We start from the raw sequence: 12,404 nt of genomic DNA on the forward strand, positions 1-12,404 counted from the left end.
TATCTGGTAATTTGATAAGAACATGCCTTGGTGAGCTACTTTTATCATCATCATTGTTTGGTGTTCTATAAGCTTTGCTAATTTATAGTTTATACTTTTCTTTGGGAAATGTTCTATGATTTCTGTAAAGATGCTAGTAAATCCTGTAAAGATGTAGTAAATTCTGTAAAGATGCTAGTACTGTATTCTAGTTTTTCTTTAACTCCATTAGCCTTAGATTGCTCTTCTTGTTGTCATCTAGCAGCTGTGTGATAACCCCTTCTTCTCTTATTTTCTTTGTGGCTTCTTTGAACCCTTCATCATAATTTTGTCTTTAATATCAGACACTGTATTCATATGGGTGATTTCTGAAATCTATGTGTTCTATAGCTTTTTTACTTTGAATATTTCTTTTTGACATCTTTTTGAAGGTTTCGTATCTTTGTTGATCTGTCACTTGAGTTTTAAACTCCTTTGGTTACTTCACCCATTTTTTAAACCTATTTCCTCAAAATTCACCATGGAGATATTGACCAAAGTCCTTGTGAACCTTTGATTCATTTCCTCTTTGAACTCATCTATTTTCTTCATTGCTTCTGTGAACTTTTCATAGATTTCTGCTATTCACTGTGTGTTTCCTTCTCACATTGTAATCTGGTGCTTTGTACTGAGAAGGTTGGGAGAACTTGGGGATCTTGTTTTTGTATTTCCCCACGCTCCTGTGAATGTCAGTGAGATATATCTCTGTGATAGGTGTTACTTGTGATACATCTGTGATATATATATTTCCTCTCTTTTTGCAGGTTGAGGACTAGGGACGTGTGGCGAGTTTATAGTTTATTTGGAGATTTTTAGTTGGATGTTGCCTCCCTGTGAATAATTTTCAGCTTTTTATGTTTGGTGCTAGTATTTATCCCTTCTCTTATTTACTGGAAATGAGATGGACTCTGTCCCTGTGTTTTGCCAGGAATAAGTTCTGGTTATAGCGTCCGCAGATTCGGCCGTGTGCACTTCCGAGGGGAGGTCCAGCGGTTAGCTTCGCGCTTGGCCACTCTGCGCGCACTGTGGCCGTTTATTACCTGAGACTGCTCTGCAAAGAGGGGGTGGGGTGCGGTGAAGAGAGTGGAGGCAGTTGGGTTAGGAGGTTGGACACTAAGGGGAGGTCTGAAGTGGGAAATACAGGTGGGCCAGAGGAAAATGCTGTGGGGTTTGGTTCTACTGGGGTACTTTTAGTGGAGCTGTCGCGTTAGGGTTATTAGAGTATATTTTGGGGGTGTGGACATGCTCTGGGAAAGAGGGATTTCTTCATGTTTGAGGGAAGCTCCGCCGATCCAGATGACAGCAGTCCAGGAAAGATGCGGAAGAGCCAAAGGCGTAGGATGGGAGGATCGAGGGTTAACGCTGGGGAAGACAGGGGAAACTTCGAGGGAGCCGAGCATCCCCATGCTCAGCTCAGAAGTTAGAGAAGAGAGGAGGAATTCGCATGCTCAGGAGAGAATAAATAGATGTGTTAATAATACTGCTTCAACATTTTGAGGTGAAGACCTTAGATAGCTGATGAGAGGGAGAGATGCTAGCCACTGTGAAATCATAGCCAATGAGAGAACAAACACATTAATGTAATAATAAATTCAAAAAGTCATTAAAGAACATAACATAGCCCATGTTATTAAATCAAGAAACATAAAAATTAAGCCTGTAAGATGTCCAACGGGAACACAGATTAAGTATTTCAATGGAACTTCATGTCTGATCTCCAAGTAGCCTTTTTGCCACAAAGTCTGGGTACCAAAGCCCCAGTAATTCTTCTGCTCCCTCCAATGAAAAGGGGAAGCTGACTCAGACTCAGGACTTCTTTCAGCCAGGTCGCAGGCATTCTTACAGGGTCTAATCCAGTTCTTGGATTAGGACTTCTAGCCGTCCCCCTCCCTGTGTGTGGTGGCAGAACAGGCAGACTAATTCACTGGCATGGTGTTGTCCACGAAGTAGAGATTATTTCTGTGCAATCAGATCAGCTAAAACAGTCGTGGTTAATCCATTACAGAGCTGTCTGTGAGGCCTAGTTGTGAAACAGCGTGCTTTGATACCCTGCTTCAGGCTCCCTTTAACCTAGAGAAGAAACTAAGGTGCACTATATAGCCGAGTTATAGTAAAAGCATCATGGACCCATGCACTAAGTGTGATGGTCAGGTCTTCTCTAATGGTGAAAACAGTATGCAGTGATGGTTTTGTACAAGTAATTATCTGGAGCCCAGAGGTTGGGGACTGAGTAATGGCTGAGAGCAGAAAGGAAGTAGGAAACAGGTATTTTTTAAAAGTTATGATATAGGGATGGGGGGTCTAGAAAGGGGTGAGGGAGCCTATGATGGTGAAGTCGTGCTGTGTATTTAGATGGGGATAACAGCCCAACTTGGGCACAAATCTGGTAGTGAGAAATAGGGTTATAAAAATCACTATCTGGCTGATATAAATACTGGAGAAAATGTTAGAGACAAATGAAAAGGGGGAGAGGAAAAATCGAGGAAAAATAAGAATCAAGAAGTCCAGCAAAAAGATGAGGATAAAGTAGGAGGGTTGGAAATGGACAGGGAGAATTCCCTTTGCCTCTGTAAACTGTGTTAAAAGAAAAAAGTAAGAGGAAGAGAAGCACACACACAAACTCATGCTGATGTACGAAAATACTAGAACAGAAATGGCGGGGAACAAAGGGAGAAGACAGGAAAAAAATAACAAAAAACCAAACATAATAGAGTCTAAAAGAATACAGGAAAGTGTTTTCTGTTTTTGACATTTGGCTCTTCTCCTCAGCCTAGGATTAGGGAGAGAGGTTAAGCCAGGTTGTCTGTCTGTGCTGGAAGTCTGGGATGGCTCTCTGTCCCCAGGGCGGTGCTGGGTGCAGACACCCCGTTATTATGGGAATGCGGTGCCAAGGTGAGGCTGTGGTCCCGTGTGACTCAGGCTAACCTGGCCTCTGACTGCTGGAGTCTGGTCCCTGTGTACCAGCTCCAGCCTGCAGCAGAGCACCCTGAGCCTGTTCTCCAGCCTCGGCCTCGGCTGTGGCTGTCCTTCCCTCAGGTGCAGTGGGATTGACTGTGTGGCTGTGGGTTTCTGGGGCTGAGATTCAGACACTCAGTGCTTCCCTGGAATGGTGACCCTGACGTGTTGGTGGTAGTAGATGCTGCACCAAGGTCATTCTGCACCATGGACTGTGGGAGCTCACTCTGGAGACTGCATCTGGTGTTTTCCCTGCTGGTCCAAACTGCTGCTGCTTCTCCCAACCCCAGTGTGGTCTCATGGTTCCCAGGAGCCAAGTTCAACCTCACCCTGCCTTCATCTCCCCTTCCTGATGTAATTTCTTCAGCAATTTCTTTATTTGGTACCAGAGATCAAAATCAACCTCACACTTGCCAGGCAGATACTTATGCTGCTCAGCTAAATCCCGGGCCCCTAATGTGATTTCTTGGGTATTGCTTAAAGCTGTTTTTTATCTCCCCTGTCAGTGCCCTCCTGACTCCCAGGAGCCAGCTTTGGTTTCTCTCCAAGCTACTGTTTTTCAGGCTCTAGTAACTTTGTCCTGGAGAAACTGAGCATCTGGCATTCAGTGTTCTGCCGTTTTTCTTCCTCCAAAAAACCCTTCTTTAATTAATGCGACTAAACCTCACTGTTTAATAATCTACAGGAACCTTTTCAACATCCCTTGAGGTCACTGGAGATGCTGTGCACAGAACCTGGGTTGTAAATTTCCCCCTGACTGTGTTTAATAACAATAAGTAGTTATTAACGAACAGAAGAGTAGATGAAAGGAGACAAATCCAGATCACTAGAAATTTAAAATTTATGTATTTTATGAGAAAAATTGCCTTATTACTTCCATAAACTCTCCAAATGAGATACAAAAGTATAAGCAGCTACTCCAGTATTAGAAGTTAGCAAAAGAAACTACAATTCCCAAAAAAGTCAGGGACGTGAATCTTTCCCCACTGCTGAGGTTCTCTATCTTCAGCACCTTTGAGCCTGGGAAGCTGTCACCTCAAGTTTCCTGAGAGGAAACAGAGTCTCCCAAGTCCCCAGCAAAGTCAAAATGTGTTTTCTTCGCTCCACGCCCCTGAGGTACTGCCTTGCTTGTCTTAGGTGACATCAGATCCTTGCAGAATAATTCCATACTGGTTACCTCCAGGACTTCACCTCCTGGTGCCCGTCACCACTGACCGGGCTCATCCCACCCACACCTGGGTGCTGCTCTTGGCAGCTCTTGAAGGTGCTCCCAGGCCAGTCTGCTGGCCGTTTTTCTCTTGTATGGCAATAGCAAACGTACTCAGAATAGCCCAGAACTCCAGTGTCCATAAGCAGGACAAAGTGCGATGCATCCGTACAGTGGAACTACTCAGCAATGAAGTGAGTACATTGCTGAGATACACAACAGTATGAGCAAGCCTTGTAATTACTGTGCTGAGGGAATACAGCCAGATTAGCCCAGTAGGGTGTGCATTACCTGATTCCATTAATATGAATTCCTAGCATAGGAAATCTGCACCATGATTAAAATCAAAAGATCAGGACACTGGTGGCTGAGCCCTCAGTGGCAGAATGTTTTCCTGGTGTGTGTAAGGCCCCATGTTAGATCCCCAGCTCCACCAAAAGTAAGAGAAAAAACTGAAGACGGGGAAGGGGCTGATTGGAAAGGGCCACAAGGGAAATTAATAGACTAATGAATGCTCTTTATATGTTGGTTACGGTGTGAGTTTATAAGCATATTTGTCAAAACTGAAGAAAATTATACATTAAAATTTGTATATTTCACTGAATGAAAATATTGGCCAATTCTTAATGTTCCTGTCCAATCTATCTTTTTGAGCTAAACACTCTTTGCTTGGCTTTCGAGACCACAGATGCTCCTGCGTTGCTTCTGGCCTCTCTGCCTTTGATCTTTCCTTGTTGACACTTTTCTGTCTTTGCTACTTGTGGAACACGGCCTTCTCTGTTTCTGAAAGACACCAAGCTTTTTTCCTCTGACCTTTGCACATGGCTGCCGTGTGAAAGTACCTCTCACTCGGCTCAAATTTTTGATTCTCGTTATTTGGTGTCTTCCTGTCACCCCACCTCATTCCATTTTTGTTCTGTTTTCATACATGTGTTTCTGTCTTGCATCCTTATTGTAAACCTTTTGCTATTCATTTTCTTCCCAAAGAATATGAAGTCTTTGAGAGCAAATCTAGTATCTGCTGTGGCCCTAACCAGGTCCCACCACGGCCCTTGCAACTGTCCCGTTGGGGAGCTCTTGTGACTCTGAAGCAGGGCTTCCCTGTGTGACCAGCAGAAGGCTAAATGGAACCTTCTGCCTTGATCTCTTGGGTTGTTTCTGTAGGGGAAGCTGGTTGCCACACTGGAAGGTCACTTAACCTTGTGGACAGGAACATCTTTACTAACATCTGACACCAATTTTCAGGCCATGTCTTAGAAGCAGGTCCTTCCGGCTTAGTCAGACTCTTGCCTCACTTTAACTACACTGGCTCCCAACTCCTGATCTGTAGAATCCATAAGAGGTGACACATGAGTATTGTTGCTTTAAGCCAGTAAGATTGGTGGTGGGAACAGTGACATAGCTCAGTGGCACAGTGCCTGCCTGGCAGATGTGAGACTCTGAGTTTGATTCCTGGTACCAAAAAAGAAAAAAGACCAAATATTGCTGTTGGTTTGTTGTGCAGTGTTAGATAAGTAATACAGATGCTTATATTTTAGTCACTTGGGAAGGTCACTGGAATGTCACTTGGTGTCCTGCTAAGCTGGAGGCACAGAGCTGAATGAAGCTTGGCTTCTACTCTTCTGGCTCTTGATACAGTTTGGAAGACCAGAAAATGGCCATTCGAGTAATTTGGGAGATGACTATGAGCATGTGGAAGTTAAAGGGTTTTAACAGATGACGATTTAGAAGGAGGCATTAGATGTTAAGCTTTGGTTACCATGAAAAGTTTTCATGGTGGAGGTGGACATGAGTGTGAAAACAGTGTAGACGTAGAATACTGTGGTTCTGAAGGCATGGAATGTGTCTGAATCACCCAGAGGGCTCCTTAACACTGGTATTTCTGGCCCTATCCTCAGAGTTTATGATTCAGTCGCCAAGTGAGGAAGAACTTGAATCGCTAACAAATTCCTCAATGGCACTGGTCCCAGGGCCGCACTTGAGAAGCTGTACACTGCTAGGAGCCATCTGCCCCATGGGTGAGGCTGCATGGAAAGCACTGGGACTGGTTTCAGGGACATGCGCTCGGGGTCCCACTGCATTCACACAGAGGAAGAATCTGTAGGTTAACAGGGTCCCTGGGCAAAGGCTGTGCACACATTAACTCTTGAGAAGCCCTGTCTCTGAGGGAAGAAAGGCTGTGCTCTTTCAGACAGCCGGCAGGCGCTGGGCTCGCAGTATGCCTGCGGTCAGGCTCCGCCGGGCGTACGAGAGGACCCTTGGCCGTGTGCAGGCCCTTGCTGTTCCACTGATTTCCTCAAACAGACCTTGTTTTCTTTATTGACTGATTTTTGCTGCAGTCTTCCTCATCGGTTCTCTGCAGGGAAGTAGTTTCAATTCCTTTCCGCTCACTTCCTCAGCAGCTGCCCTGGCAGCTCCTCTGAATGGCTGGATGTGACCCAACCATGGAAGATTGTGAAAGGTCAAAGGACTGCTGCCCAGGGCAAGGGTAGAAAGGTCCAGGTGCTTTCTAGAAAGCTAGGGAATTTGAGCCTGGGCTAGACAGAGGAGGCGGTGATGTCCTTGCTGTTAGCAAAGTGAGAGGCAGGTGACAGAATGAGTATACCCATAGCAATTGGTAGAACAGAGCAGCACAGTTCTATGCTAACTCAAGGCAAATATGCTGTTGCCTCTGGTGATCACGAGATAGAGATGGTGGCATCAGCTGCTCCCATGCTCAGCTCAAGGGATTTTCGTTACCATACCCTCGCTGAAAGCAGGGAGCCGTGGAACCTGCTGTGCCCTGTCAGGACACAAGGACAGCCCTTCCTCAGATTTTCTCATCTCCAGGTTTTCTTCCTTTTTCCTCTGTTTTGCAAGCTTTAACAAGTTCCCTCTTTAAAAAAGCAGTTTCCCCCCTCTTCATTTAGCAAATAGTCCTTGAGTCTGGACAGACAAAGATGAATGCAACAATGCTTTTCTCAAGGAGGCAAGCCACATTTATTTCCCAAACTGCAAAACAGGACTGGGAATGTAGCTCAGGGGTAAAGCCTTTACCCTGCACGTGAGAAGCTCTGGGTTTGATCCCCTAGAACTCAAAACAGAATAAATCAAAACCAAACAACCAAAAAGACAAAAGACAAAACAAAATGTCACCCAAACACCTAACCAGACAAAAACAAAAATTGCAAGATTGCATGCTGCATGTTATATAAATAGCAGTGAGTTTAATTCAGCAACCCAGTTCTCTTAGGTGGAGGTGACTAAACTTCCTTTTTCACAGTATTGTTTTCATGATACTCCAAGCCTAACAAATAACTAACAGTTCTGCAACCTAATTATACCTGTGTCTTATAATTTTGAGAGACATTTAAGTAAATACACATGAATTTAAAGGAAAAATTTTCAGATGACCACACAAGTTGTTCCTGCTAGTTGCATATTTAGCTTCTCAAAGTCTGGAAGCAGAGTGAGCACCACAAGCCCTAGCTTTCTATTTCTTATTGATTTTTGAGACTAGTGTTATAACTTTGAACCCCTCGAGTTATCAGTTTCTACAATGTCTGACAGTTGTTGAGTACCTCTGCTTTTCCCTTAAAAATTAAAATATCATGGTATCCGTGTGAGCTTGCTGGGGCACCCCAGGGGCCCAGGAGGTCACATGTAACGTTTGAAATGTGCACAACTCAATCCCCATTATGCCTCAGTCTCTCCATGGGCCTAAATTTAGGGAAACATTTTTCAATGAACAAAAGTAGTTATAATTGGAGTCCTTTTTATTTCTGATGTTGATTCATTATACTACCTGAGAGAAAAGTTTTTACCCATTTTAAGGTCTCTGATATTACAGAATAACTTTTAGGTTCAGAATTATGTTTGATGAGAAGTCATCTTGCTGGGTTCGTACAAAACGGTCCCCTCTGACATGGGGGATGCATGGTTGTCACAGGGGAACTGTCTCATGCAATTCAGGGTATTTAGTTAGCATCCCTGCACTCTATCCTTTAGGTGCCAGTAGGGTGTCCTCCCAGTCATGACAACCCAAAGTATCCCTCAACATCCCTAAATGCCCCCAGGGCAAAACATCCTCAGGTAAGGGGTGATGGACTGTCCTGAATTTTGCCTGTCAAGCCCACACTACCCAGATCAAGGTGCAGAACCTTTCTGAATCTTCCCAAGGCCCCTGTGCATACTTCTCAGCCCACACTTGACAGCTCAGGTCAGCTGTCATTTTGACTGGAGCCAGGCTATGTCCTTGAGGGACCCCAAACAGCGTTTCTGAACAGAGCCTTCCTCTGGTGCCCAATTGGAATTTCCCTGGGGCCTCCATGCTTCTCACTTCTGAACTTCAGGCATCTCCTAGACCAGCCCAAGTATCTTTTCTGTCTCCCCCTCTTCCTCATTCTTGGTGACCCACTCAGCTCTTTATTTGGTTTCCTCTGACCCATGGCTGATTCCTTCACAGAATGAGGGACTGATCCTGGGAGGAGATAGCAATGTGCATTTCTGTTGCTCCCTCATGCTGCACCTGCCACACATCTTCTGGCCTCTGCATGATCATAAAACAGTTCAGATGAAGACTTGTTTGTAGGGAAGAGAGAAGTTTGGGGTGTGTATCTGGAGAGTGGAGTGGGCACCATATTACAGGACTAGGACTGTCCATGTAATTCCTGCAGTCTTGGCAGGACCTCTCTGCTCTCAGTCCCATTATGTTTTTAGGTTTGGTTTTGGTTTTCATACTGAGTATTGAACCCAGTGCTATCACACTGACCTACACCCTCACCCCTTTTATCTTGAGTCAGGGCCTTGCTAATTCTCTAGCAGGCTATGCTTGGACTCATGATCCTCTTGCCTCAGTATTCTTTTGTTTTGGGATTACAAAACACCTAAAATGGGATGACACTAAAGGACAGGACCTCAAGGCTCCTCATTTGGGGAAGAAGAGCAGGCTGTGGATTTCCTTCTTGTATTGGCCCCTGTCTATCACATGCTCTCACTTTATGGTACTTATCAACACACCTGAGGGTGCCAGTCCTCACACTGTGTTGTCTAACTGTTTTGACAAGTAGGCTACCACTTGAAAAGAAGGTCTCCTATTGTGTACACCTGAAGCATTGTAACCCTGAGAGGTAATATACAGAATGAAGGGTTGGGTAGGGTCAGGAAGGGTAAGGGCTGGGGTCCTTAGGAGAACCTCCTTTAGCTTTTGAAAGGAGGGGTGTAGTGGCATCTAGGAGCCTTTGGAAGCTTTGTAGAGAGGTTGTACTAGAGCTGCAAAGTTAGGAATCCGAGGTGAAAGAAGTTAGCTAAACCCAGAAAAGATAGAACCTGTTGTTTGGTTGTGGGCACCTGGAGATCTCAAAGAATCATTTTGTGATCTGTAGTGATGGAACGAGTGGTAGGAGTGAGGGACCCAGGTACTTGACTTTTTTTTATTTAAAGAGAAAGAAAGGAAATAAAAAACAAAGTAGTAAAAGGGTACAAGTAATACAGAATTTCAAGAAAAAATATACAGTAAGAAATCACTAGTTAATAGGTTACATATTGTCATCTTAGAAACATTTGTCCAAATTACAAAATTAAAGCATATAAAGTGGACACTCATACAGTGAGATTGCATTCAGTTCTGTTCAATGATCCAACAAAAGCTCAGTAATATGGTTTTCTATCCTACACACTTAAATATACATGCAGTTAAATCCTTTAGACCACTTTCTTTCCCACTCTTTTTTACAGCAACAATTACACTTTTTGGGTTTTATTGCTCCCACAGTTCTTATTTTTTTGAAGAGAATAAAACCAAATGTGACTAAACAAAACAGAGTCAATTAGAACAGAAGGGTGGGCATAGTACATGATGCAAAAACAGAATACCAGTTGATCAAAAATGGTTACCATTGTGTCTCTTGCTATTTTAAAAAGAGTTGCCTATGTCATCAGGTATAATAGAATTGACCAAAACAGTACAGAACAAGACCAATAAAACCTACACTAGAGACCTTATAGGACTTCAGAAGAAGATAATAGTCAAACCATAGTGGGAATCATAGTAAATCTTATTGCATTCAAAGTAGTTGCCTATACCCTCAAACTTGATACTATCAAAGAAAACGGAATATAGTAAAATCAGAACAAGATGGGGAGAGCAATACTGGGGTTCAAATCAGGTTAATAGGAAAACAGAAAGTTACTATAATATATCCCGCTATTTTTAAATTTAGTTTTCCCTTAATTAAAAAAAAAGAAGAAATAAATTAATTTTAAAAAAGGGGGGAGATTGAGATAAAAGAGGACATTGTAACAGAACAACACAGGTCAGAACCAAGCAATTTAAGCATCATTGTGTTTCACCACCAGGTAACCTAACATAATAGTAGTCACCATAGTGTCTCTTTCCTTGAATTATTTGAGTCTAACTTCGTATACTGTAGCATCAAACAAATCAAGACAATGTGAAACCATTCAAGAGAATGAAAGAATTATAGGGTATTTAGAACCAGCTAACAGAAAATGAACAACAGTTTCTATATTATCTCTTTGCCTATAAAAATTTTTGTTTATATTATCGCATATAGTAAAATATAGTAAGATACAACATGTTAAAACCAGTGGAAACAGACATACAACAGCTTGATGGGACTTCAAAACAAGGCGATATTAAATCAGCACTAGCTATTATGATGTCTTGTTTTCTTCAAAATAGCTATTCGTACTATCACAGATACTAAAATTGGACAACCCAGGTTAAAACCATTCCAATTAATGAGTGAAAACATTATATGACTTCAAACCAATATGATTGGGAATCATGATTACCACATACTTTTATGTATTCTTATCATTTCTTATACTAGGGAAACTATTCGGTATTTATACATGTGAGCTTGATTTATCTCACTTATTAGTATGGTCTCAAGCTGCGTCCATTTATAAATATCTCAATGTGATCATTATTTATAGCTGAGTAGTACTCCATTGTATAAAAATACCACAATGTTTTTATCCATTCCTCTGTTGATGGACACTTAGATTGTTTCCAAGATCTGGCTATTACAAATTGCACTGCTATAAACATGGGTGCACATAAATCACTGTGGTATGATCCTTTCAGTTCTTCTGGGAATATGCCTAGGAATGGAATAGCTGGGTCAAATGGGTCTTCCAATCCCAGCTTTCTGAGAAATCTCCAGACTGACCTCCACAATGGTTGTACCAGTCTACACTCCCACCAACAGTACAGGAGAGTTCCTTTTTTCCCACAGCCTCTCCAGCATTTGTTGTTGGTGGTTTTCTTGATCTTGGCCATTCTTTCAGGAGTGAGATGAAATTTCAGTGTGGTTTTAATTTGCATTTCTCTAATGACTAATGATGATGAGCATTTATTTGCCATTTGTATTTCTTCATCTGAGAGTTGTTTATTCATCACAGACGCCCATTTTTGGACTGGATCTTTGAATTTTGGGGGTCTGATTTTTAAAAATTCTTTATATATGTTTTAGACAGAAGTCCTTTGTCTGAGGGGCAGTTCACTAAGATTTTTTTCCCAATTTGTGTGTTTTCTTTCACTATGCTAGAGATTTCTTTTGACATGCAGAAGCTTTTTAATAAGAGGTGATCCCAATTATTGACTCTGGGAAGTATTTCCCATGCAGTTTGAGTCCTGTTCATGAATTATCTACCTACTCCTATGTGGTTTTTACCCAATTTGTCTTCCAATAGATTTAGTGTTTATGGTACTTGACTTTTGAGGAAGCTATTTGGGCTTTAGCGGGAGAAACTCTGTGTCCGTGACTGAGGAGAAAATTGAGGAGACTGGCTGTATGTTGCATGGCTAAAGTATGGGATGGAGAACACAGGAGAGAGTTGTCAACATATTGAAGGAGAGTGCTAGATTTGAGATCAAGAGCTGTAAGGTCAGCAACACGAGATTGGCTAAAGAAATGAACACTGTCCCTGAGCCCTTGGGGGAGCACTGTCCAGGTTGAGTTGAGACCTGAGAGTGTCTGGGTCAGTCCACATAAACGCAAAGAAATCCTGACAGTCAGAGTGTAGGGGGATTGTAAAACAATCTTTAAGGTCTAGGACTGTGAAGTGAGTGATAAGGGGGAGGAATATGAGAGAGCATAGTATAAGGTTTTGGCACTACTGGGTGAAATGGGTAACAGTGTCATTGACTACCCTAAGGTTTTGTACCAGATAATAGGACCTATTAGGCTTGAGTACTGGGAGAATGGGAGTATTGTAG

The sequence above is a fragment of the Cavia porcellus genome, unplaced genomic scaffold, assembly GCF_034190915.1.
Source record: "Cavia porcellus strain 051 isolate PalLab524CR breed Dunkin Hartley unplaced genomic scaffold, mCavPor4.1 scaffold_1, whole genome shotgun sequence".
NCBI lineage: Eukaryota > Metazoa > Chordata > Mammalia > Rodentia > Caviidae > Cavia > Cavia porcellus.